This window comes from Vicugna pacos, chromosome 14, assembly GCF_048564905.1.
Source record: "Vicugna pacos chromosome 14, VicPac4, whole genome shotgun sequence".
Taxonomy (NCBI): domain Eukaryota; kingdom Metazoa; phylum Chordata; class Mammalia; order Artiodactyla; family Camelidae; genus Vicugna; species Vicugna pacos.
The window spans coordinates 58,406,893-58,432,137 of NC_133000.1; the positions used below are offsets into that span (position 1 = coordinate 58,406,893).

The 25,245-nt window shown below is 37.4% G+C and overlaps 1 protein-coding gene and 1 long non-coding RNA gene across 3 annotated transcripts in view; one reads left to right on the forward strand and one right to left on the reverse strand.

Annotated features, from left to right (window-relative positions):
• GPC5 (glypican 5) overlaps nt 1–25,245 on the forward strand; it is a 1,165,610-nt gene that overhangs the window by 55,779 nt on the left and 1,084,586 nt on the right. The window lies entirely within an intron of this gene.
• On the reverse strand, nt 15,098–20,407 carry LOC140701162 (uncharacterized). Its single transcript, XR_012080076.1, has 3 exons — nt 19,980–20,407; nt 17,572–17,643; nt 15,098–15,206 (listed from the first exon to the last, which is right to left on the reverse strand). It is a non-coding gene; the product is annotated as an uncharacterized lncRNA (long non-coding RNA).

The following is a 25,245-nucleotide window of genomic DNA, read 5'->3' on the forward strand; positions in this document are numbered from 1 at the left end:
TCAACATACTGTTCAAGTCTGCAAATACAATTTTGATCACTCCCATGAGGCACTGATAACTATGACCTTACATTAACAAAACAAAACAAAACAAGAACTGAAGGAGGACTGTGGTATATAATAGATTACCTTTCGATTAAAGGTGCTAATTGTGGAGTGTTTTGTGAGACTTTATGCTTGGACATTTCCTCTTTACTGATTCTTCGCTGGAGTGTTTTGCAGAAAAAAATTCTGTAGCAATCACCCATTTCTGGCAGGACTTGGTTTTACATTAAAGATTCCTGCTTTAAGTGTAATTTTACTTTGAGCTGCCTCTTATCCTGGTGATCATGAACCACCTGCTGTTTTTTCGTTTGGAGATAATGTTTCTCTGAGTATTTATTATAATTTCAGCTTTAAATATAGTCTTTTCATGCATTTAATACATTTAATCCTTACTGTGAAACAGATTAATGGACCTTCTGTGTAAAGCTTAGAAACATTAATTTAGTTCACTCTGGTTTATTTAAATGTGTTGCAGTCTTCCTGGGGTACTTTTTCAGGGCACGTCTAGAAGTTGAGAGATGTTGTCAGATGGCAATAGCGTGACACTTCATTTTCTTAGGCTGCCCAGCAGTCTGATGAAGAACACTCTTAGGGAAAAGTAAATACTAGTAATTTGTTCTATTTGCATCTTGATCCTCAGAACTGTCCCATTATCACCTTATGTCTGGTACTTGTTGTGACCCCTCATCCTGACTTTAAGGTCGTTCTTCCTAATTCTTTTTATCTTTCCTCTTTCTATTTTTGCTTCTTTGACTGTTTCATTCTTAGCATAGTCCCTGTCTCTCAGCTGCCTGCTACATATATTTCTACCTGGGTATCCTGCTAACACATTAAATGTTCTGTCTGAATGTAAATTTCTCATCTTTTTCTCAAAACAACTTTTCATCCTTATTTTTCCATCTCTCTGCATGGTATCACCCATTTTACCCTGACTCTTAGACTAAGAACTTCCACGCCATCAGTGACTCAAATTTCTTGTCTATCTTCTCCGTGTCCGTTAAAAAATGAACTTTCTTCTCAAATTTATTTCTCCTTCCTATTCCTCTTGACGCTTTTTTTCCTGAAACAGTCTCTTGGCTGGACTAACTACTTTAGTGTTTTCCTCTGCTGATCCCCAGTAATTTAACAGATTAAGACTTTAATGTAATATTGATGTGTCATTCTCCAATTTAAAATTCTTCAGTGCTTTGCAGTTTCTTGCACTTAAAATGCTATGGAATATTCATAACTTTCAATGTCCACTATAATCCCTGTTGGTTATCTATTCAAAATTAGTTCTTAGTCATTTCACAGCATTTTTTCCCCACCAGCAGTCCCTGTTCCCAGAATTCTCTATTCATTCAGTATTGTTACTCTCTTAAGAACAGAATGTATGTCTTATGTTGGTAACCATGTTTCTTATAGACTGAATGTTTGTCCCCTCCCTCCCTGATACATATGTTGAAACCTAATTTTCAGTGAGATAGTGTTAGGGGGTGGGGCCTTGGGAGATGATAAGATCATAAGGATAAAACCCTGATGAACAGGATTAGCGCCCTTGTAAGAGGCCCTGGAGAGCTCCCTCACCCCTAATGCCATGTGAGGGCGCAGCATGAAGACAGCCACCTGTGAACCAGGAAGTGAGTCCTCACCAAAGGCCAAATTTGTCATCTCCTTCATCTTAGACTTCCCAGCCTCCAGAGCTGTAAGAAACACATTTCTGCTGTTTATCAGCCTCCCAGTCTATGGTGTTCTATTATAGCAGTCTGAATGGGCTGAGACACATTTCTTCATCACAGTATCTAATCTATGGTAGATGTTCAGTTAATGTGCTTTTTGTTTATTTTTCAGTGGCAGTCAGGGTCATCTTTAGATGGACGGGATGGTGATTTTTCTTTTATTTTGAATTTTAGACTTTAAGGCGTGGTCTCTAGAGTCACATCGTCTGGGCTTAACTCTAACTCTTGTTTTGTGACCTTAGGTAATTTACTTAATATCTATGTGCCTCATTTCCTCATCTGTAAAATGGAGATAACAACTGTACTAACCTAAAAGAGTTTTTATGAGAACTTAATAAGTGAATACATATATAGGACTTTAGAAGTGTGACTGTATGTAAGTGCTCAATTAGGTATTGATAAGATTTTGTGTATGTAACATATCTTTCCAGGCTGATATCACTAAGAACATTTCTAGTAGCTTGGCAAATTAGGGAGAGAGAAAAATCTTAGTTGGGGAACTCAGTTTTTTATTTTATTCCTAGTTATTGTCAATATGTGCGTTTATTTTTATAGTGAGGCGATTTATATATACATAAATATTTTTGTCTTGTTGAATCAAACTGGTATTTGAAAATACTGGTGAAAGTGCTGATGACAGTAGGAACACTGGATTTACTGAATGCTTGTAAGATTAGTAATACTATTTATTAGTACTGTTATGTCTACCCCTACCACAACCATCACCACCATTATTTACTGAACACACTATTTGTCATTTGAATTTTCTTAGTAAACCACAATTGATCCACTAAACACTAGATAAAAATGTATTACAAGGTATGCATATATAAATTATGACCATAAGACTATTCACTTGTCAAATGATAAAAATGAAAATTATCCTTGTAAAAATTATATGGTGGGAGAGTTGCCCATTTTACATATTATCCATACTTCATAAGCTTTTATTATCTCCATTTTCACCATTATCTCAAATATTTTTTGTCTCGTTAGTGTAGAATTTGCTTGGAGTTTTTCTCTACGGTTCTGAATTTTATTCTTTCATCGTCTTTAATATATGAAAGCTAACATTTAAAATAATTCAACTTTTAAATGGCTTTTCCTAGAATCCAGTAATATCTTTTAAAATATTTTGAGCTGTTTTGAAAAAAATATCACCCCTACTAAAGAGAAGAATCTGTTCTGCTGCTTTTTAGCAAAATGGAAAATGTTTTCTGCAGGTTGACTTTAGGTACCTTGATGATTGATCTCAGCAAAGTGAAGAGTTGGGAGGATGAAGAACATGATTTTTCTGTTGAATTCAATTGAGTGAACATATGTTGAATATTTCTCCTGGACCTGAGATTCTGCAGGGTGCACTCAGAGGTCCTTCCTCCCTGACCCCTCATATTCTATTAAGGAAGATAATGAATAATCACAGTAGAGAGAGGTCAACACAGCAATGGAAGTGGGGTACAGACAGTGGAGAGACTGACTTTATTAGAAGGAGAAATGTAAGCAAGGCTGGTCATAGAATACTTTCTCATAGGGTTACAGTACAAGGTTCACTTTTTAAAAAAATAATTTAATTGCAATTTGGTTGGCATATTTCTTTTTATTTCCATATATTTGATATTAAGCAAGAATATATTTTTTTCTGGCTGTTGTAAAATTGTTGTACCGCATCTTCTTTGCCATGACACAGCCGTCTACCTCGCTGTAAACTTGAGTTTTATCTCCTTCGCAGGTGATATTTAGAGTTTGGCATCCATCAACAAAGCTTCAGAACAGAATATTACCAGCAAAGAAAAGGAGCTTAAACAGGCAGTTCAAAATTTTATTTATACTCCAGGAATAGTAAGAAACCTGTTTATGACAGCTATTTCTCTCCTTTCAGGCTGAGATGCTTCATCTTTTAGCAGTGCTAGTTGAGCAAGGATACCACGGAGAAACGACTTTTTTTTTTTTCTTTCCTAGAACTCTCTAGGCTATCAATTTTATAGACTCTGCATAATTCTCGACAAGAATGTAGTTTGAAGCAAGCTGTTATGATTAATTATTGCTCGTTAACTGGATCTTTGCCCTGCATGAGGGAATATTGCAGGTTTTCCCTCTCATTCTAAAAATCATGTTGCTTATATTAAAATTGAAATGTATTTGCGGGGAGTTGGAAGCTGAGGTACCCAGGGTAGGCTAGGGGGAGGGCAGGCATTATTGAAAGCTTTGCTTATATGGTGCTGTGCTGACGCCCTTGTGATTTTTTTGTAAAATACATTAGATTTCTCAAAAGAAAATTTTATATAATAAGTCATCTGTGATGGAGATGTTTTGCATATTTTGTACTTTGTAAATCTATTTTCTTCTTGACAAGAGTCCTTGGTCAATGTGTACATTTAGAAGATATTGGAAGAATACAGTACCCAAAATATTCATTTCTTAAACTCAAATCAATTTTTTGTCTTTACAGAATACTAACTAAAATATTAACTTGGTTTATCAATATCCATCTGAAGGAAAATTAGAATAGTAAAATGCAATTTTTCACTCTTTCTTATACTTATGTAAGGAAAGAAAATAGATTTTTGTGTGTTATTATATGAATAATTCTTCCTTAATGTTTGCTGAAATCTGTCTGTCTTGCCACATCTACCTTTGAGAGTCTGATACATATGATTACGCTCATGTAAACAATAAAAACAACATGAGAAAGAAATTGTGCCAGTTTCTGACTTCCAGGTAAAATTTGTTCATAGCTAATTAGGATGGCCATCTCTGACAATTCTTTTGTAGACTGAAGTAAAAGAGGGCAAGGGAAAAGAATGGTTGACAAGCATTGTTAGAACAGTGAGACCAGTTTTCAGATGCTCCCATAGACACGGTTGATAAATTTTTTATTAAATAAGAAAAATTTGATAGCAGTAGTAGTAGGAACTAAAGACAGTATAAAATGTGGTTGATGAGGTGGTTTTTCACTTACTGAATAATTACTATTGGCAACACTGCTACCAAAGTTTGGAGCATATAAAGCAAGGAGGATAATATACTGATCCTGTATTTAATGTCCTTAATTTAAAACATAAACAACAAGAAATCAAGGACCAAAGAAACAGGACATAGATCAAAAGAATATTAAATGTAGGGAGTATTACTATAACCAAATAGTCTGAGTGGAGTTCCTTTAATTTTCCTCTCTAGAAAAGTTCATCTTAATTTACGTCTTCTTTTCCAAATTACGTGGTGGCAAAAAATGCATCCCAGCTATTGCTTTGTTTCTTATTTTATTGCTCTCCTGTGCTTTTTCTGAATATTTTCTTAATAAATGGGCAAATCTTGGTCACTTTTTGGACCCACTTCCCTTTGGAAATAAAGCCTTTCATTAATGAGTATATAAACTTGAACATGAAGTGAAGAAAAAAGCAGTAGTTGGTGACGCTATGCTGTTACTGTGTGCTCCTCTATGAGAGGTTCCGTTCTGTTAAGAAAGTTGTCTTGGTGTTAAGTTTGCTTTGCTTTGCTTTCTTTCTTTTTTTTTTTAAGTGTGGGAAAAAGTGTGTAAAAATGAAGATAAAAAGGCATATTGTTTATCAAGCAGTTATCACTGAATGGCAAGCAACCAGGACATCGCAGGGGCCGATAGCTGTAGCATTTATTTCTTGCTCGTGTGTCTGCGGATCAGTTAGGTTTGGCTGGTCTTGGCTTGGCTCCAGACTCTGGGTTGGGTCCAGGCAGGTCTGTTCCAGGCTTTGGCTTGTGTGGATGTGCTTAGATCTGTTTCCTGCATGTTTGTTTTGGGGCTCAGATGAAGGGAAAGTAAGTGTGTAGGAGAAAGCTGTACTTTTGGTTATTGGCAGGAGCTAAGAGCGCAAGTGGAAGCGTGCAGTGCCTCTTACAGGTGAGGCTCAGAGCTGGCCCATTGTCACTTCTGTTGAAATTCCACTGGTCACAGCAAGCCAGTGGATGAGGGCGTATATTTCTCCCATGGAGTTAAGGGATGCAGGGAGCGAATACCTGCTGAACAATGAGCTAGTCTACCACATAGGAAATTTAATAAATTAAGTAGCAGAGATTCAAATTCTCTTAAGAGGTTGGAAATACATGAATTTCTTGATAGGAACAATCACTACCACTTACTAAGCACTGAAATGGGCGTGCACTAGGTTGAAAGTACACCTGCATTGCCTTTTGGCTTTCTCAGCCGTGGCCCTACTGACCATGGGATTCAGGTGTCCCCTTTGTTGTGGGGGGCTGTCCTGTGCAGTGTAAGGTGTTTAGAGCGTCCCTGGCCTTTACCCATTAGATGCCAGTATCATCTTCCCCCTCCAGTGATAACAGCCAAAAATGTCTCCAGACATCCCCAAATGTTTCCATGTGAGCAAAATTGCTTCAGTTGATTTACCATTGACTTATCTGTACTGATAATCTCTTTCTCTTTTTAAAAAATTTAACTTAATTTTTTTTGGTTTCTTATTTTGCAGGGGAAGGTAATTAGGTTTATTTATTTCATTATTCTTTTTTAATGGAGGTACTGGGGATTGAACCCAGGATGTTTGCATGCTAAGCATGCACTCTACCACTGAGCTATACCCTCCCTCTTCATACTGGTAACCTCTTAAGCAGGGATCAGTTCATTTCACAGATGGAGAAATTGAAGCACAGATGGGCTGCTTTACCCAGGGTTACCCTGAAGTAAATGACAGATTTGGGGTTAAAAATCTAGATCTCTTTAATTCCAGGCTGCATGGATTTAAACCATACTGCTAAAGACTAATAATGAAGATGCCTTTGAACTGGGTTTTCCTTCAATTGGGGGAGGGAGGCAAAAGAGACAATTACAGTATGCAGACAGTAAGATCTATGAAAGGTATGCTCAGGGAGTTAGGAGACAGTGGCGACAAGAGAGCAGGACCACTCTGCTCACAGTCACCAAGGCAGACAGTTGCAGGAGTCCAGGAACTAACAGCACAAGCGATCATTAACCGGAGGAAGGAGGACACGGTGAGCCTCACCACGTAGAGGTCACAGGAGCTGTAGAGTCTCACATACAGAGAATGCGAGAAGATGGAGATTCTTGAGGCAAAGAATGTAGTGGAGAAAATGGCTGGAAGTGGAGGTGGATGCAAAACCGACAGTGGTTTGTGTGCCATGTTACAGATTCTGAACTTCAGTCCTGAAGGCAATGTTGGACACACAGACAGGAATTTTAAACAGGAAAATTACAGAACCGTATTTGGGTTTTATAACAGCACTCTGTCCTCCTGTGAAGGATGAATTAGAAAGGGGATTATAGATGACAGGAAAATGTGCTATGGAAGCAAGAAAATTATGCCGGAAGATATATATTGAAGTCTTAAGAATGTTTATCTTTGGATGGAGATTATGGTTTTAATTTTCCTTTTTATTATCTTTATTTTGGATTTTTCTGCTGTCAAAAAGTATTTCTTTGTAATAAGTAATGCATTTCATTAAAAACTAGGACGTTGTAAGTGGTTTTTCTGAGGGTGACTGAGGAGATGAAATTGTCAGGATGTGGAAATGTGTTTTGGGGGCATTGCTGAGAGAAAGGAAGAGTCCCAGGGGCTCTTGCATTTCTGGCTTGAGTAGTTCATACAAAAGGGAACTTAAGAAGAAGGGGCGGCGGACTAGGGGAGAGGATAAATTCTGTTTTGAATGTGGTGTGCATGAAGTGCATTCTGGGGAGGAGGTACCGAATTGTCCATCAGAATGAAGAGTTCAATATCCAGGAGAGAGGTTTTGGTGGGAAGACAGATTGGAAAATAACCAACAGTAGAGTTAGCTTTTGGGGTGAAATTGTCCAGAAGGAATGTACACGTTGGGGAAAAGAGGATGGATTCCTGGTGATAAAAGTGAGACGACAAGATTACACTGTATAGCACAGGGAAATATACACAAAATGTTATGATAAATCACAGAGAAAAAAATGTGACAATGATTGTGTATATGTCCATGAATGACTGAAAAATTGTGCTGAACACTGGAATTTGACACAACATTGTAAAATGATTATAAATCAATAAAAAATGTTAAAAAAAAAAAGTGAGACATATGCGGGGCTTGCTGGGTGTGAGGGAGGGCAGCATCCAGGGAGTGAAAACGATCCTCAGAGGGATGCAGTGGGAACTCTAAGATGACAGAGAGGCCACGTGTGATGCTGCACTTCCTTTTATATTTAGCATTTGGGTCTTTAGTAACCAGAGCAAAAGCCATTTCAGGGGCACTGGTGGTTACAGTTAGCAGTTAAATAGCGGTTGTTGTGGTACCAAAATAGCGGCTGGGAGAGAAAAATACTCTTTAAGATGTTTGCTTTACAAAGAAAGTGGTAAAGTAGATAGTCTTTTGATGCACAAAACACTTTCCACATTATTTATGTTTCTTTCATAGAGAAAAATTTCCTGAGAGGATTTGAAGAAAAAAAAGATTCATATTTAGATGACTTCGTTCAGTGTTAAGGGAACTTTTACTGTGAAAATTGTCTGTTTTGGGAGCATTTTGTTTTTTCAGTTTGCTTCATTGTTAAAATCATCTATATTTTAAAAAAATCGCTAAAACTTGAAAAAAGTTTATCTCTGTACTTTAAACTTAGCATCACTCTTTTCATTAAAGAAGAGAATCAATCCACTAAAGTGAGAGGAAAGGTATCCTTCTGAGAAGCTCACCTTTTGACTAGTATATGTATGCATTCTGAAATTTATTCGGTATCTCCAAAAAATCACTTAAAATGTTATTAAAATGAATAATTTCTGATTTCCTAAGTGAATAATAAAAGAAATTTTACTTTCTTCTCTTTTCTCTGACTGATGTTTTTTCTTTCTCATTAAAAATTTTTCTAACGCTAAAGCTTTAAGGAGAAATAAACATAATCATTATTATTTAAGATATAGCTTGGTATATTTCATACTGCTAGTTATTAAGTATTTTGTTGTAGTTTTAATCTTCCAAATGTATTGTTTCTCAATTGTTTACACATTGTAATTTGAAACCTATGTGTTAGAAGTGTCTTATTGTAAACATTTAGAGTTTGAAAGCTCATAGCAATATATTTGAATTAAACTATTTCCTTTTTCCCCTTCCAATATAATTGATGTGTATATGATGAAGCAAGAGTGTTGAGTGTAGGTCACTGAGTTTGCTCATGACAGTGTGACTTTGGTCAAGTCATTTATCCTCCACTTGAATTAATAATTTTTACTTTTTGGAAAAAAATTCTTGAGATTGTATCACTATTAGTCATTTGCATCTGAAATTTAACTCTTAAAAAAAAATCTTTCAAGAGCAGCTAAATTTTCATTAAAGGAGTAAGTTTTAAAATGAGAAAAGAGGGATATGGTTGTGGAGAATGAAATAATGAATGTGAGCAGAGACCTAACTGTACACTGTAGTTGTACGATGTTTCTGGGGCAGGGATGCATTCAGTGTCCTTTGGCAGCAATCATGAGCATACTTGGGCTTCTGAGGGTGAAAGTAAAGAGACACATGATTTGGTAATAGACGACAGAAAATGAGATGGGAAGCTATTAAAGCTTAGAAATTAACCAATAATGCAGTCTACTGAAGTTTTTTGTTTTGAATAATTTTATGACTTTTGAGCCATGTAGTTTAAATACATTGCATTGTTGGTTTTGTAATAGGAAATGAACACATTCCTCGTGCAAGTTCTAGGAAATTCAGCAAAGCTGTTGAATAACATGGAGTTTAGCTTCATTTTCTAAATACAGCATCCCTGCCAATACTAATAATGATAAGTTTATAATAATATATTCTATTTTATTAGAATGATGTAGAATAGACAGATTGTATAATGAGAGGAAGTAGAAAAGAATTTCTATTTTTTTTTTGGTGGTTCTTACATTCTCAGTGGAAGGTAAAATTTAAAGGTAAAAACTTGCTGAAATTGTGTGTGACAAAAAGAAATACTTTGGACTGTATACATTTGCAAAATTAGAAGTGAGTATAGATTTTATGCTTTACTGTATTTATGGAGACTAGCTCTAATACATTCTTCTGTGGGATTGGAGTCTCTTTGTATGTGTTGGCTGTGTAAGTATCAGAGCTAAAGATGTTCTAAACAGAAAGAATAACTAGAAAATTCTTGACAAGGAAAGGGGCTTTATTTACTTCAGTTGGACGGGCTTTATACATTTGCTGATTTCAGGCTTCTGCTATGAAATATATTCTGTGTAAACTACAAACACATCTTCACTTATAGGACCAGAAATAGCTATACTTCGGACAGGATATTTCTCCTAAAATAGATGATCACTTTTAGAGCCGAGAGAAACAGAACACTAATCAATTAATTTTCTAAGTTTCCTCTGCTGCAGGTTTCACTCGGTGTTAAGTCCTTCACCACATGGACACGTCTTTCTATAAAGAGTGATGTGTGGTAAGAGATAGTTCAGCTGCTGTTACTTGGACGTGTAGGAAAACCACTTTCTATAATCTGTTGCCAAATCCAGCGAGACTCTCCATTGCTTACTCCTAAAAGACTCTTTTTCTAAAACTTTCTAAATAATTCCCTAGAGCTTCAGTAAATATTGCAGTTAGATTTCTATCAAGACACATTGAGTAGCGATTCCGTTAGGCACTTTTCTTGAAAAGACAGGCTAGGATGGGAAACAATATTTCAGAATTGAGGAGCAACTTGGAAAAAAGTTTTGTAGGTATCGAATAGACTTAAGTGTTGCTAATTTTTGTTTTTTAATTTTTTTTTTTGCAATTTCTGTTCAGTATTTTTAGGCTATTATGGGCTGATGTTATCATTATACTTTTCAAATCTATTGTTTCTGTTGGCTGTGAGCAACCATTTCTGGCTCTGTCATACTTAAGATAAGAGGAGACCAGTTAGGAAAATTTTGAGGTGCTCTCAGTTTAGAAAAACAACGAATCGAGCCTTAAGAAAGAAAAGAACAAGGCAGTATGAAGGACCTGGTTAACCAGTTTATAAACATGTTGTCTAAAATCCCGTCCTCAACATGACAGCACCAGCCACTCCCAGTCTCTTTGTTTTTTCTGTTGAAATTTCAAATTCTGGGAGAGAGAATCATATTAGCACAGTTTGAGTCAAGTATTTGTTGCACCGGATCAGTTAGCCGTTACCAGTGGCCAAGAGGGCATTGTACACCCATGACCACTAGGAGAACTGGGCAGTCACACGTTTTGTTTGTTCAGTGTTCTTTAACCCTTGACTATCCAAGGCATGTGTGTTTATAGCGCCTGTCCCCCCAGAGACAACCCACAGTCCCAAACAGGCTCCCCAAATCTCTTTGTAATATTTCTAATTAGTCGTAAGGGATCTTATATAAATCCTGACTCCAACCTATTGTTCCTTTGAGACAAAGTAGAAGATCTTAAGTGACTGCTCAAAGTGTTGAACACAGAAATTATATGCCTTCCCCATTGTTCTTCAGTATCATCTCTGAGAAGTGCTATAATCTTGAACTACCATTTTGGTCCATGCCAGTCTATTGCTGGAGTGATGTTCCTGGTGATGTGGACAACCTCGTTCGACTTATTCTTTTCAGCAAAGAACCTTTGGGGATCTCTCTCAGGACTAGTTGCATAAACCACTTCTACTTCATTATGGAAAACTGCTGAATAAACCTGGATTTCCAGCTAAGGTGCTCTATTAGCACCTAGTTTATGATGGCAGCCTGGGTGAATGGTTGGTCATCTGATGTCCCATCCAGCATTGGTGCCAAGGATCAAACCAAAAGATAATACCTGCTGAAGGACGCTTGGCCTTAATTAGTTCTAAACTCTAAGTACCTCTTCTCAATTCTTCCATCACGGCTTGCCATAAACTTCATACATCATCCAGGTGTAAATGGCAGAACCATTTGTATTGGTACCTGGGCCAGCTAGAGACCTGACTCAAATTTGACAGCCTTTTAAAGGACACAGTAAAAGGCTAAGAGCAAAATATCCAAAGTCCGAGAGCTCATCTGTTACTGTGACTCCTTGGCAAGACTAATTCATTTTGGAGGAAATATCCTATGTCGGCTCAAAGTGTGATTTAAGAACTAGCAACAAAGCACTTAAATACTTGTTAGAAATGCAGGTATCAGAACCCACTCCAGGGTTACTGCATCAGAATCTGTGTTGTAATAATGCCTAGGTGATGTGTATGCACAGTGCAGTAAGAGAAGCACTCTTTAGATAATTCGACCACAGGGCATTCATGGAAGTGGGAGCATCCTTGTTTTCCAGGGATTTATCTCTGCCCCCTTGCCAGGCTCCTTCCTGCTCTTAGATCTTATCAGCATGGCATCATTCATGTAATGGATCTACGTGGTGCTCCGTGGGAGGGTGAGAGAAATACTACTCTCCTTCAAGTCACTGACAGTTGTTTTTCATGATTCCTGTGTGTGAGAATGGAGGCAAACTTTGCAATGTAAAATTCTGGAGGCTCTATGAATTTGCTTTAGTTAGAGAACTACTTGTAGCTCAACTGAAGTCACCCTCTGATTGTGTTTGTTACCATCGTAATAGTAATTTTTATTTAGGCCAGTTAGTATTTCTCTGTAGCCTAGTTACTGAATTGGAGCACAACGATCCAAGATCCAAAGGAATTGGTTTCAACATGGATCTGTTTTCCAATATGACCCCAAAGTTTGGGCATTTCCTCTTTTTGCAAGGTACAGCCATCGAGTTAAAAGCCCTTTTTTGGAAAGTCTTAAAAGAGAGTTCACAGTACAGTCTGGTGAGGGCAGACTGAGTCCTTTGACAATAATATCTGGTCCCTTCACATGAAAGGCTCTGATCTATGAACTGGAAGTGAGGCTAGAGGTCTGTTCTCTAGCTGTTGGCTCACATAATTAATAAAGACCCTGAGGGATGTGTAGTGACTATTTCTGGAGCTCTCTTGATTAATTCCTCATACCCAGGAATCTGTGGATGACAGACTATTCTGTGTACCCTCCTGGCGACTCCAGCTCTATTGTGTGTTGTGATGCTCCTCCCCACTTTGTTTCTCGAATAGCCATCCTGGGCTCCTATGACCCGCCGGGACTGGGTTCCCATGAGGCTTACCCACTAACACCCTGACCTAGAGGTAACAGCTAGTCAAGCACTATTGAAAATTCAGATACTTGTCATAATACCGTCTTTCCAACTTCTAGCAGGGGTAGTGGAGAATGTATAAAATAATACACACCATACTTTGCCTGAGTTTGTTATTTATTGTTAATATTACCTTCATATTTATTTTCAGAGACAGCATTGTCAAATTAAAGCTAAGTTTTACTTGAAAAAGTGGCAATTTGTTATTGTAATAAATTACTTTTATAGAATCTTTTTTTTCTTTAAATAAGCTCTTTCTCTAAAATGTTTTGACACTTTTTTTGGTGTTCATGCTATGATATCTCATTTGCTTCTCTGGTTAATTTTGAATGTATCATAGGAGCACTGTGATATAAAGAAGGGAAAGCTCTAGAGCCTAAAGAACTAAGCACCAGGTCGTGGCTGTGTCTCCTGCCAGCTCAGTGACCTTGTAAGGATTCTCAACCTCTCGATGTCTCCTTTTTTTTTTTTTTAAATGAAGAAAATATTCTGCCTATCTGGTAGGATTATTACTTTTATTAAGATAAATAAAGAATAAATTTTAAGTCTTATGTATTTTTTGTGTCAAAAAATCTTTATTGAGCACATACTATAAGCCAAGCTCTGTCTTTATCACCTAAAATTAATATGAAGCACTTTACAATAAGTTTTTCTAATATTAGAACTTTAAACTTTAAGTTCTGAGAAAGCTTAAACTAAAACTAAATTTGGCAAAAATCTAAGAAACAAAATTACTTTGAAGATAGTTACTATTTATACCTGTATATGTATTTCTGTTTTGACTTGGGAGAGGAGTTGTAGAAACTGTGGCAAAGAGGCATTTTTCTCCTTGCTTTCACATATTCTATTAGGAAATTAAAGAATTTTAGTTTAAAATAGTTGAGATGTTTTTAGGGATGAGGACAGACTCCAAAATGGAAAACAGGGTATTCTAACTGAGAGACCACTGACTGAAGGAACGTGTATTGAGTGCTTGCTGTATTACTAGGTATTTTGTGGATACAATGACATTATTTGTGCTTTTCCTGCCCCCGACCCCCCTACTCCAGAAGGTCTCATCAGTTAGTTTGCCTGCAATCAGTGGACATGGATATGTTCTTTAGGCTTATTTTTCAAAGTGTGGTCTACAGACCAGCAACATGGGTGCCACCTGAAAGCTTGTTAGAAATGCAGAATCTCAAGCCCCAGCTCATATCTACTGAATCAGAATCCTCATTTTAGGAAGAACACCAGGAGATGCTTACTCATGTTAAAGTCTGAGAAGCACTGTTCTGGGTCACAAATACAATCTTAGGTCCAAATTTGAAAAATTTCCAAGTAATTTGTTATGTTTGTTTCCATATCTCTACAAACACTGCTTCTTCTTCTTTTATGTATTACCTTTTTTTTTTTTCAGTTTTTCCCTTGTCAGAACGAGGGAGAACTAGTAACAGTAACAGCAACCCACTCTGATTTTTCTATTTTTCTTTTTTCAACTGAGATCCTAAAATGTTCAATTTCCTATCTGTCTGTAGTTACCTGGGTGACCAAGATTCTAGCCCTAGTAATTCCTCTTTTCTCTTCCTGTTAAACTAACCACTGGGCTCATTCCAGTTCCCACCCCTCCCTGCTCCTTCACGATGAATTGGTCTTTATCAATGATTCACTTTTTAACAGAACCCTGCAATTTACAATTTGCCTCTCTCTTCAAGCCAAACTGCTTCTCAAATAGACATTGACCTCCTTTTCCCCTTCACTGAACCTTGTAAATATATTTGAATAAAGCTTAATGTAGCAAAATAATGTAAACTATGTTAAACCCATTGGGTTCTTTTTAGGGGCCTTTCCAGAGACCCTCAAGTAATTCTGTGTAATCAGCTGCAGGCTCATTTGTTTGTTGGACTAACTTTGATACCAGCTTTCCAGGTCTAGAGGGGGGAAATAATCAGAAAATTTCTAAAACTAGCTACCTCCGGGTCTTGGTGTCTTTGAAACAAGACAAGACAAAGCTGGTATGAACCCTGCTCAGTAAAGACTATTTTTGAGGAAAGTGAAACAAGTAAGCAAACAAACCAATGCAATATGGTGGCTTTAAAATAAACCCTCAATCAGAGAAATGAGATGCCTTTTCCTTAGCTATGTGAGTATAAGAAAGAAGCGGGGTCACATAGAACGTGACATCAAATTTTGAACTCAGAGTGTTTATTCTGGAGAAATAAAGCAAAGATGATCCTGTTCATTGTAGGGAACAGAGAAACCGATGAGGGTTGGGTTGAATGGAAGCGTGGTTCATAGATTCTCTTACGTGCTAGCTGGAGTGATTCTCTGTGTCCAAGCTGTATTCCCACAGAATGCAATCTGTGACTGACATGGGGGCTGAGGAATTGAAGACTGCATAGGGCATATCTGAGAAATAAAAATATCCAAATTGTGCTTTGGTTCAGGCTTGATATCCTTACAAGTATTCCGAGGGGTGTCTTATTTCTGAGGTAAGAGATTTAACTTTTAACCATATCATTGGGAAATCTGTTACCTCTGCTTCTCCTGAATACATCAGACATTATGCATCAGATAAAACTGGTCTTCATCTTCCTTCAGGTCCTATTTCTTATCCTTGACTTTGTCTTCACTTCAGGAACCCAAGTTGTTAATGCTATCCTAATAAATAATCGTCATAAAGTATTTGCCAAGCAACTAGCATGTGTAACATTTTAACTTTGGGCATTCAGAGAGGTTTCTCTGGGGATACATACACTAGAGCTCAGGAGATAGCTCTCTAAAACAATGAACAAGATAGTGTGCCCTGAGAAATTGCTTATACACACATTTAATTCCACTTTAAGTTTTTGAATGGAGGGAGGGAGGTGGAGAGAGAAATACGTATAATAAATTAAATAGTTCCATTCGTGGAGAGAATATGATCCAGTGAGTGCATACAGTAAGAGAAATGGACCTGTTGTTTCAAGTGCCCGTATTTCTTATGGTGTAAATGGTCATGCTGGCTTCTCAGTATGAAGCATCTCCTTGAGCTGATGGAGTTTGATGGAGATCTAAGATTCTTTCTTTTATGGGTGATTTAGAAGGTTTGAAAGGGTCATTTAGACTATACTGTACTTGATTTTCATTTACACCCCGACAGTTTTGTAAGGTTTTTCTTCATCATGCCACAATGTGTCCCTTGCTACGGGAGATCTGAAGAGGAAAGGGAAGGGAAGCTGAAACAATTTGAATTGAGTCTTAAAGAAAATATAGACCTAAATGGCACAAAATAAATTCTGGGCTGTATGTATCGAATGACTAAATGGATGTATAAGTGAGTTAATACAGGTGGCTAAATTAGACTCACCTAAATTCTTTTCGCTTTTAAGAGTATTTCAGTTTGAATAGTGAGTGTTTATGAAAACCACTTAAATCATTTTTCATGGTACATCAACTTTTTAATTTATACCAAATAAGCATATTTTAAAATTGTTTTAGTTGCCATCATATATGGCATCCTATAGTCTAAGGGTGCCAAGTCCCTCTCTTCCCCTCTCCTTTCTAAGTAAGACCAGTGTTTGTCTTAGGAACGCTTTAGCAAAATCTAATTGCTCTGGGAGAACAGAAGTATAGTTTCCGACACAAAAATATTTGCTATTACTGTTACCAATTTAATTGTCTCTGAGTACAGAAATAGGAGAATTAGGAGCAGGAAGGGGAATGAGATTTACTTTTCAATGTAAATTCTTAAGTATCTGGCAATTTGTACCACATGCACATATGAATTATTAAAAGAAAAAGGGGATCACCTATGCTGGAGATAATGTAGCCCTTTTTATATACTCAATGCTCTGTGTGTTTACTTAAATTCCAAGTGAATAATACAATGATTATTTGGTAAAGGATTATTATTATTATTATTATTATTATTAATGGTAGCTGTAAATCAGAACATTTATTTTTGCACAAGTTTGAAGATTGGAGGGGAGACACATTGGAGTGAAGGTGATGCAGAATAAAATGCTACACTAGGATGATGGATGGAAACAGAATAAAATGGATGAATTGGAGAGACATGGACCCGGAAGAGTCATCAGGTGCTTTGCTTGATGGTGGAAAGAAGGCAATTCAAGCTTTCAGGACAGGACACTGAGCAAATAGGAAATTTCAGAGTTAGTTCTAGGGGAAAGGTAATGATTTTGGATTTTAAATAAAATAGGCACATTGTGGGCTAAGATATTTACGTAGCCTTTCCTCAGGTTTTGTTCACTTATTTCTTTTTTTAATTTAACATGCAATCCTTACCAAGACTTTTTAGCCCCTAGGTTTAATTATTTAGCCTGGTTAGGTATTAGTTAAGCAATATGGTAATAAGCTAATTATGAATAAATGTTCACTGACTGTTGGTTTTATTATCCAATTTGCATTTTAAATCAGGGCTTCAACCTTTAGCTCAATAGGAATAAATATATATGTTTGAAGAAGAGACGGATACACGTCTAACTTATTTTGCAATCTAACTAGATCTAGCCCGGAGAGAAATCACTCAATGTACAAATTGTATCACTCAAGGAAAATGATCAAAACTTTCTTCTTCACTTTCTTTGCGTCTTTGCTCTACATGGGGTACATTATGGGCCATATAAGCTAGTCCTACGTTCTAGAACCAGTGTCCAGCTGCCCTGAACTTTTCACTTTTCACTTTTCCTGAAGTAGGCATGTCCTTTCATTACTCCTCGTGTTTGCGCATCCTGTCTGGAATAATTATCTCCTACTCACTTGAACTTCTTACCTTTTCAAACTTCTCTTCTTTCAGGATTCAGTTCAGATGTCCTTGTGAGACTTTTCCTCACCATATTCATTTCTGCAACAAATTACCATAAACTGAAGAGCTTAACATAACAGAAATGTATTTTCTCACAGTTTTGGAGGCCAGAAATCTAGAACTGTTTTTCCCGTGACTTCCAAGGTAGCATGTTTTCTTGGTTCTCCTCTTCCCTTCGTGACTGGCTGCCCTGCCTGTGTCTCCTTTGCTGGTTCTGCCTCATCGCATCCAGTATTTTCTCTCAATTGCACTAGGGTTCAAGCCTTCATTCTCCTCTTCTTTTCACCTCTACTCACTTTTTAAAGTGATCTCAGCAAGTCCTATGGAATCAAGTATCAGAATTGCTTTCTTCACCCTGGACCTCTGCCCTGAACTGCTGACTCACATACGCCACTGAGCCATTGACATCTCCACTTGAACTTCTCATAGATACCTGAGCTCCAAACTAAGTTCCTGATCTTATTCCCCGAAGTTGCTTCCCTGAAAATTTCCCCTGTCCCAGTTGACGGGAATTCTAATTCTGACCTTTCATCCCTGATTCTGACCTTTCTCTCATACCTCTGTGCAAACTAAATGTATATTATTGGCTCTAGTCAAAATATATCCAGTGTGGGGGTGGGTGCGGGTGGCCCTTAAGTGTGAGATTATGTTCCTACTCTACTCAGAGCCCTCCAATGGCTCGCATTTCATTTGGGGTAAATGGCCTTGCTATGGCTGTACAAGGCTTCGCTCAATCCGGACATCTCTCTGATGTCACGTGTAACTTCTCCCCCATGTTCTCAGTGTGTTCCAGCGTCAGTGGCCTCCTGACTGTTCCTGCAGCACATTAGCTACCACTTGAGGGCTTTGACGTGTGCTCTTTCCTCTGCTTGGAATACTTTCCCCCAAGGTAGCTTGCATAGCTTTGCATTTCATCGTAATGTCTTCTCTGACATTTCCATTTAAAATTGTGTCCCCAACATTTCCTTCCAAAATGTGGAAGCAAAAAACCCCCCAAAAACACTGGTAAAGAATGACTCTTGTAATCTTTTATAGCTAAATCTGAATAGAGAATAAGAATGTGATTGGGAAATACAGTATTAGTGTTAAGAACCAATTTTAAAAACAAAATTGCATTCTGAAAAGGAATAAAAATACAAAGTTGAAACTAAAAATACAAGCTATATCAGCATATGTGTTCTAGGAATACTTAATAACTACTATGTTCTTGAAGTTGGGTCTTCTGATTCTAAATTGCTTTACTAGCCAATTTCTTTCTCCTTTACTCTCTTCTTTCTGCACATACTTATTACTTCTTTGCTTATATATATATATGTATGTGTGTATATATATATATATATATATATATATATATATAAAACAATTCATATATTCTTTCTGTCCTCTAGGTTGTTTTTTAAAGATATTTAAAACCAATAATGGTCCTTTATGTAACAATGCTTGTTAAAACTACTGGGAAAGATGTATGGCCATTTATAATTATACCTTACAGTTTTATACATAGATTTTGCTTTGAGTCATTTTTAATCATATTTCTGTCCAAACAAACTTGATTTAAAATCTTTCTGTAGCTTATTATGTGTCAAATATCTTACTGAAGTCAGATATAGTTTATGCTTCTGATTTTTTTTTTTACCCAGTGAATTTGCTTCTGTAAAGAAAAAACAAGTCATCAAATTAGCCTGGCTTGGCAACTTTGTTAGTTCCTGTGATGGTCTGTAAATAATGTCTCATTATTTCTCTACTTGTTCTAGTTCCTTTAGAAAGGATGACACCAGAATGTTTTAGTGGTTTTAAATATTTTCGTTCTCCCCTTCGTGCTCCAAATTCATGTATTTATTGCATTTAGTTTGATTTGTATCATTGCGGAATGCACTCAGTCTCCTGAACATGTACACATTAATCTGCACAAATTAGTTCATAAAACCTGATACCATTCTTCATTAACTAGCGTGTATTTAGGCACTGTGTTGAAGAACTGAAAGGAAAAATCTGGAAATGTTCTGTAAGGAGGGCAGGGCAACAGTTTTGGGATCGTATTTGATGATGTCAATGGCAATATTTTTATTTATTTTCATTGATTATACCTTTATCATGCTTATAAAATTTATAGTTTGTACGGACTTTATTAAACATATAGTAATGTGACAAAACCAAAATCAATGGCGGTATTTTTAAAGGGACGAATTTAATCTATTTGAAGTAAAAATGGGCATACACTATTTCTGCCATTTTCCCCAATTTTTATTTTAATATGAAGACTAATTCCCCTGTCTAATATTCTTCATTACATATAGACTAATGCTCCATCTGCTCACTTGTGGTCTCAGCACCGTTTGCTCTTAATGCGCCCTCACACCAACCCCTAGCTTTACCTTGGCTGCTTCCTTTTCATTGTTGAGATCTTGGCTTTCAGAGACACCTATCGAAAGTCCCCTTTTGGTTTACTTCATAATGCTTATCACTGTTGATTAATTAATTAACGGGAGACAGGAGTTGCTGTTTATCGACTTGGTTGTAGTTCTGCAGGAGAGCCCCTGTGTTTAAGATCATTCTTTCAAAATACAGAGGGGGAAGCACAGTACTAACAATTTCAGTCTTTGTTACGCTTCCGCGGTTAGCTCTTCCGGAACAGTTCAAACAATCTGCGCCTTCACTGTCCTTTTACTTGTTCCATTTGGCCGCTTCAATGTTCATGAGGATCTTGATTTAATCTTATTCTCTTCCCATTAACTCTGTTGTACCAGAACGTTTAGACTGACCAATTTCCCTTTATTCTTTTTGGCTCTGATTAACAGGTTGACATCAGAATTCTTTGAAGCCTGATTTAAACTTTACTTAACCCATTCAGTTAGAGTCCTCCCGTCAAGGTACGCAACAATAACTATGGCAGCACCACGGAACATTCGATGGTCCTCCAACCCAAGCCCAATTTCCTCTAGGTATCCTTTTCGCCCTTACTCTGGCTCCTAATAAAAGAGACAGCTCTGCACAGATTTCTTGGGACACATTTATATGGAATTGCCCCTTAGTTATGTTTGCCCCAGTCTTCCCCTGAAATCCCCCATCTTGTCCCCGTAGGGACTCCCTAGAATCATAATTCTTAATATATCCACATAGCAAAGCAAATATTGAGCAAAATCCCCAGAAGATGCAGAGAACCTCGCCACAACTTTTCTTACCACTGCTGTGCAGTGGCCCCCCTCATAGGCCTCGCTGTGCGTACAGCCTCAGGGTCCGGTGGCGTGGCTCCCGACAGCCCCTGTGTTTAAGATCATTCTTCTGCTTCCTTTCTTCTTCCTGCGACTCCTGCTGCCTGAGCTGCCCGGCCTGTAACCCAGCATCCATTTCCTGTGACAACTCGTCTTGCAGACTTGTCCCGGTTGGGCTTTCCTTGGAAGCTGGCCTGTCATTGGAGGCGCAGGGCGGCCGTCGGGGCGGGGCCCCGGCGGGAGTTCCGGAAGCGGCCCTGCCGCAGGGAGCAGCGGACCCCCAGCAGCCGCGCTCGGGCGGAGGAGCCCAAGTCACTTATCACCTTTTAAACATTACTTTTTATTTATTGTTTTACTTTTTCTTTCTGTTGCCCCCAGGAATTTTAAGTTGCATGTCTTGTTGACTGACTGACTGACTGAACAAGTAAAGGAGAAAAAAAGAGCCACTTGCCTATGCACGGAGGGGACTGAATGCACAGAGGTGAGCGGTGTGATGCACATGGTCTGATGGTTTGTGGAAGAAGAGGGAGGCAGATGCGCACCGTGATGGGATGTGAGCTGAGGGTAGGGCTACGAGGGGCGTGGGGAGATAGATGAAAGGGCAGAAACGTAGGTTAAGGAATCTGGGAGAGCATCATGTTTTTAAACATGACATAAAATAATCATATTTGTGTTTTAAAGAGGAACCCCTAGGAGGGTTGAGGTTGAGTGGGGAACAGGGTGAGAGTAGAAGAGTCAGGAAGTTGCTTCAGTAGAACAGGTGATTGATGCTAAGGGGTAGAACTTGAGGAGTTCCAGAAGAGATGAAGAGAAATGGGATATAATTCTTGGTAGGTAGGGAAGAGTGGTCATGGACACTGTTAAGCTACAGTCTACAAGGCGGGTGGGGAGTGGTCTGATTTGTGGTTCTCCTGCTGGGAGCTGGACACTTGTTATTCCAGAACGGAGAGGGTGTCAGGTATAGTGAGCTCAGGTTTGGTATGGTTGAATTTGATGGATCAGTGTATTATTCCAAGGAGAGATGGTCAATAAATAATACGTGTTTGGGTCTTGGGAGACAAAAATCTAAGTCTTGAGCAAGGAAGTGAATGTGAAACAAGAAAGGATGAGAAAAGTGAAAGAAGAAAGTCAGTGATAAACCTTGGATGAGACAAAGAGAAACACCATATATTTTTCTCCTTACTTTTGAAATACTTCTGAGTCACTTGTGTTGTATCTTCCTCATCCAGGGTGTCCAGGAAATTAAGCTTTCCTTAACATTTTTGCCTCCAGCAGTCGCCTTGTCTCTTCTTCTTGTATATGATTTGCAGTTGCTTTGATTTTTTTTCTTTTAAGAAAAAACAACTCGTGCCTTACTTCTGCTGAGCCATGTAAATCACAGTGACGTGGAAATGAGTTTGTTTTCCATTTAGCGCTCCATTCGGTGACCTCGTCCTTGGGCCAGGCTTGCCTGACACAGTTACTCTTCTGCCACCTTCCAGGGGCAGCTCTGTTACAGGCAGTCTAACCTCCGCTCTTGAGGCTGGTGTTGCTAACACCGCAATCTAACATAGACACATCAAGTCACTTTCTGTTACATTAGCCTGAATGAATTGTCTCTGTAAAAATGCCCACTGTCTAATATTTTCCACATTGTTTGCATTCATTTCTTTAGTGTCTGCCTCTGTCTGTGCAGTCACTGGCTTTTGTATCCTGGACTCCTTTTTCTGTTTAACTTGTACTGACCATTTTTTCTGCCTGGAAACTCTGAGATAGTCTCTTGGATCATGCTGTCATTTCCCGGCATTCCTTTGCTCACATACGGGCTTCTCCGACAAGCTTTCTGTCTGTCGTTTTGTCAAATAGACCCCACTTCCACCCTTACCACCATTCATACCCTGCTTTTTCTTAATGTTACTGACTTACATTTTTATGTGTTTATTGTCTGTCTCTCGCCATTAGAATGCAAGTCCTTGAAGGTAGGGACTTTATATTCTTCACCATGATGGCCTTAAAAATTAGGATGTTTCTGGCACATAGAATTTCCTCCATTAATATTGGATGAGTAAATGACTGGATGTATAGAAGTAGAGAAGTCTCTTTTCCCAGGCAGGAGAGTAAGAGCTTGGTCAACCAATCTGACCATCTGATTCTTCCTGCTGGTGAATCATCCTTTCTTCTTGTGACCTGTTTGTGATCCATTGGACTCACATGAGATGGTCACGGAGAAGGATTCCCATGCAAAGAGCAATACCTAAGATTGTGTAGAAGCAGACCTAAAAATAAGTAGGATAATAATTGAATGAATCACTCTTGCCACTGAAACATTTAAATACAAATGAGTTGAACACAGTTTCACCGTCCATGGAGGTTCAAGGCCCTCCCCCAGATTTCTGTAAACCGGCATGTTGGTAGTGGGGACCTTGTATTCCCATGTCTTCCTCTACTTTCTGGACTTTTAACTCCCAACAGTGTGCTAAGTCTGTTCGCTGCCTTATCAGCCTAGATGTGAAGCTCAACATCTTTCTTCAAGTTTCACAAAATACAATCTAAAATAAACCAATCAACGCTACTTGAAGTTAGTTATAGCTCTTTCCTGCTATTTCCATCTTCTAATATTTTGTTAACCACTCTTATCTGCTGTTGTCTCTTTTCTTATTTTTCGCCCTTTACACTTTCACACTTTTTGTTTGTTTGTTTGTTTCTTTCCTTCACTATTATTTTCGTGGAGTTTTGGTGCAAGAAATTCATCTCCTGTAACTTCTTTTTAAAAAAGAGGTAATAATTTTCCAGATACTCTTTTATCTTCTCAAATATAGTCTTTTGATTAAATCTCTGGTAACACCAAGGTTTTAAGAAGATTAAAAGTATGGATATATTATTTTATTTAGATTTTTCTTTGTAAGATAGGATTTGTGTGTTTCTATTATGTGATATGGGCTTTGTATAGTTTCCCTAATTTAACAATTTACAGCAACTCCATTAGGCATGTATCCTATTACTCCTGTTTTATAGAAGAGAGAATTGAAGATTGGAAAAGTGAATTTCTTTGCCTGAGTTTGGAGATTAAATAAGTAGCATATATAAGTCAAGGTCTTCTGACTCCCAAGTCCACACTCTTTCACTATATAGTATTTTTTTCCTTAGGAATAAATGTAATACTCTTTAAAGATGAGTAATTATTTTATTAATTTACATACAGATTCGTAAAAGTAATTCTAAACAAAACATATATTTAAGACTGAGAAGAGAGTGAAAAATATAGCAGTGCTCTCATTATCCCTCTAGACTCACCCTCTTTACTTAATGTTTAAGACCATTAATCTTGCTCTCTTGTTTCTATGGGTTTTAGTAATGAGTTTCCCTGTTCTATTGTAGTGTAGTCTGGTTTCCTAATATTTTATCTTGATGTCTCTTGCACATCCTATTAACAAGATAGTGGGAGATATCACAAAATTGCATAAAATTCTGAAAGCATGAAAAAGCTATATGCCAATAAGCTCTTTGAGTTTATGGATAATATACAAGCAAAGTAGTTAACAGAGAAATAAATTAAATTTACTTCCAAACGATGAAGTGGAAAACACTCTAAAGCCAGAATATTTGGTGAAAGGCAGAGATTTAAATCAAGTTATAGAAAGAACGAATAAAATGTTTTTAAGCATATTTAAAATAAAAATGATAAACGTCAATATAAATTTTAAAATATAGTGGATTACCCATAAGTGACTTTTATTAAAAACTTAGATCATAAAACATGATGTTCTGAGTTCTCCTGCTTATTATTGACTGATACTTGCTTATTGCAGTTATTATTCAAGTAAGAGCTTAAGTACTATTCTAAAAGCAAAATTTGGCCACTCTAGGAACAAAATAAAGAAATAAAATGAATGGCAAGTCCCACTGTCCCTTAATTCCCACTCCCCAGCTCCAAGCTAGTTATTATTTTGCTACATATATTCTTTTATATTCTTTTATATATATGCATGTAACTGATTTTGAAATATGTATACTGATAAGTACCCATCTGTCCAAATGAAATTATGTTGTATATGCTTTTCTGAAACTTTTCTAGCATATAAAAAAAGGTTGAATGAGTTGAATACTGAAAATACTGAGAATGTACTTAACTAGAAAAAGACTATCACTCTCTTTAAAATAGTTTTCAGTCTTAAAACTTACTCTGTGAGTCTAAAACAACAGATTTTTAAAGAAAGTACATTTCTTAGACAGTATCTTGAACTTGAAGGAAAGAGATAGTGAAAATATAAAGGATCGGTGACCTTTTCTTTCTTGTTATTAGATGTTTGGCACTTTTAAAGATTATTATCAGTTGGTCAAGACACCTGATATTTTCAAAATGGAGAAAGTTGGGCTTAAAAACAGTTCACATACAAAAAAGAATCATGGCTTTAGCTAATGAAAAAAAACTTACTAGTTCCAAATACTG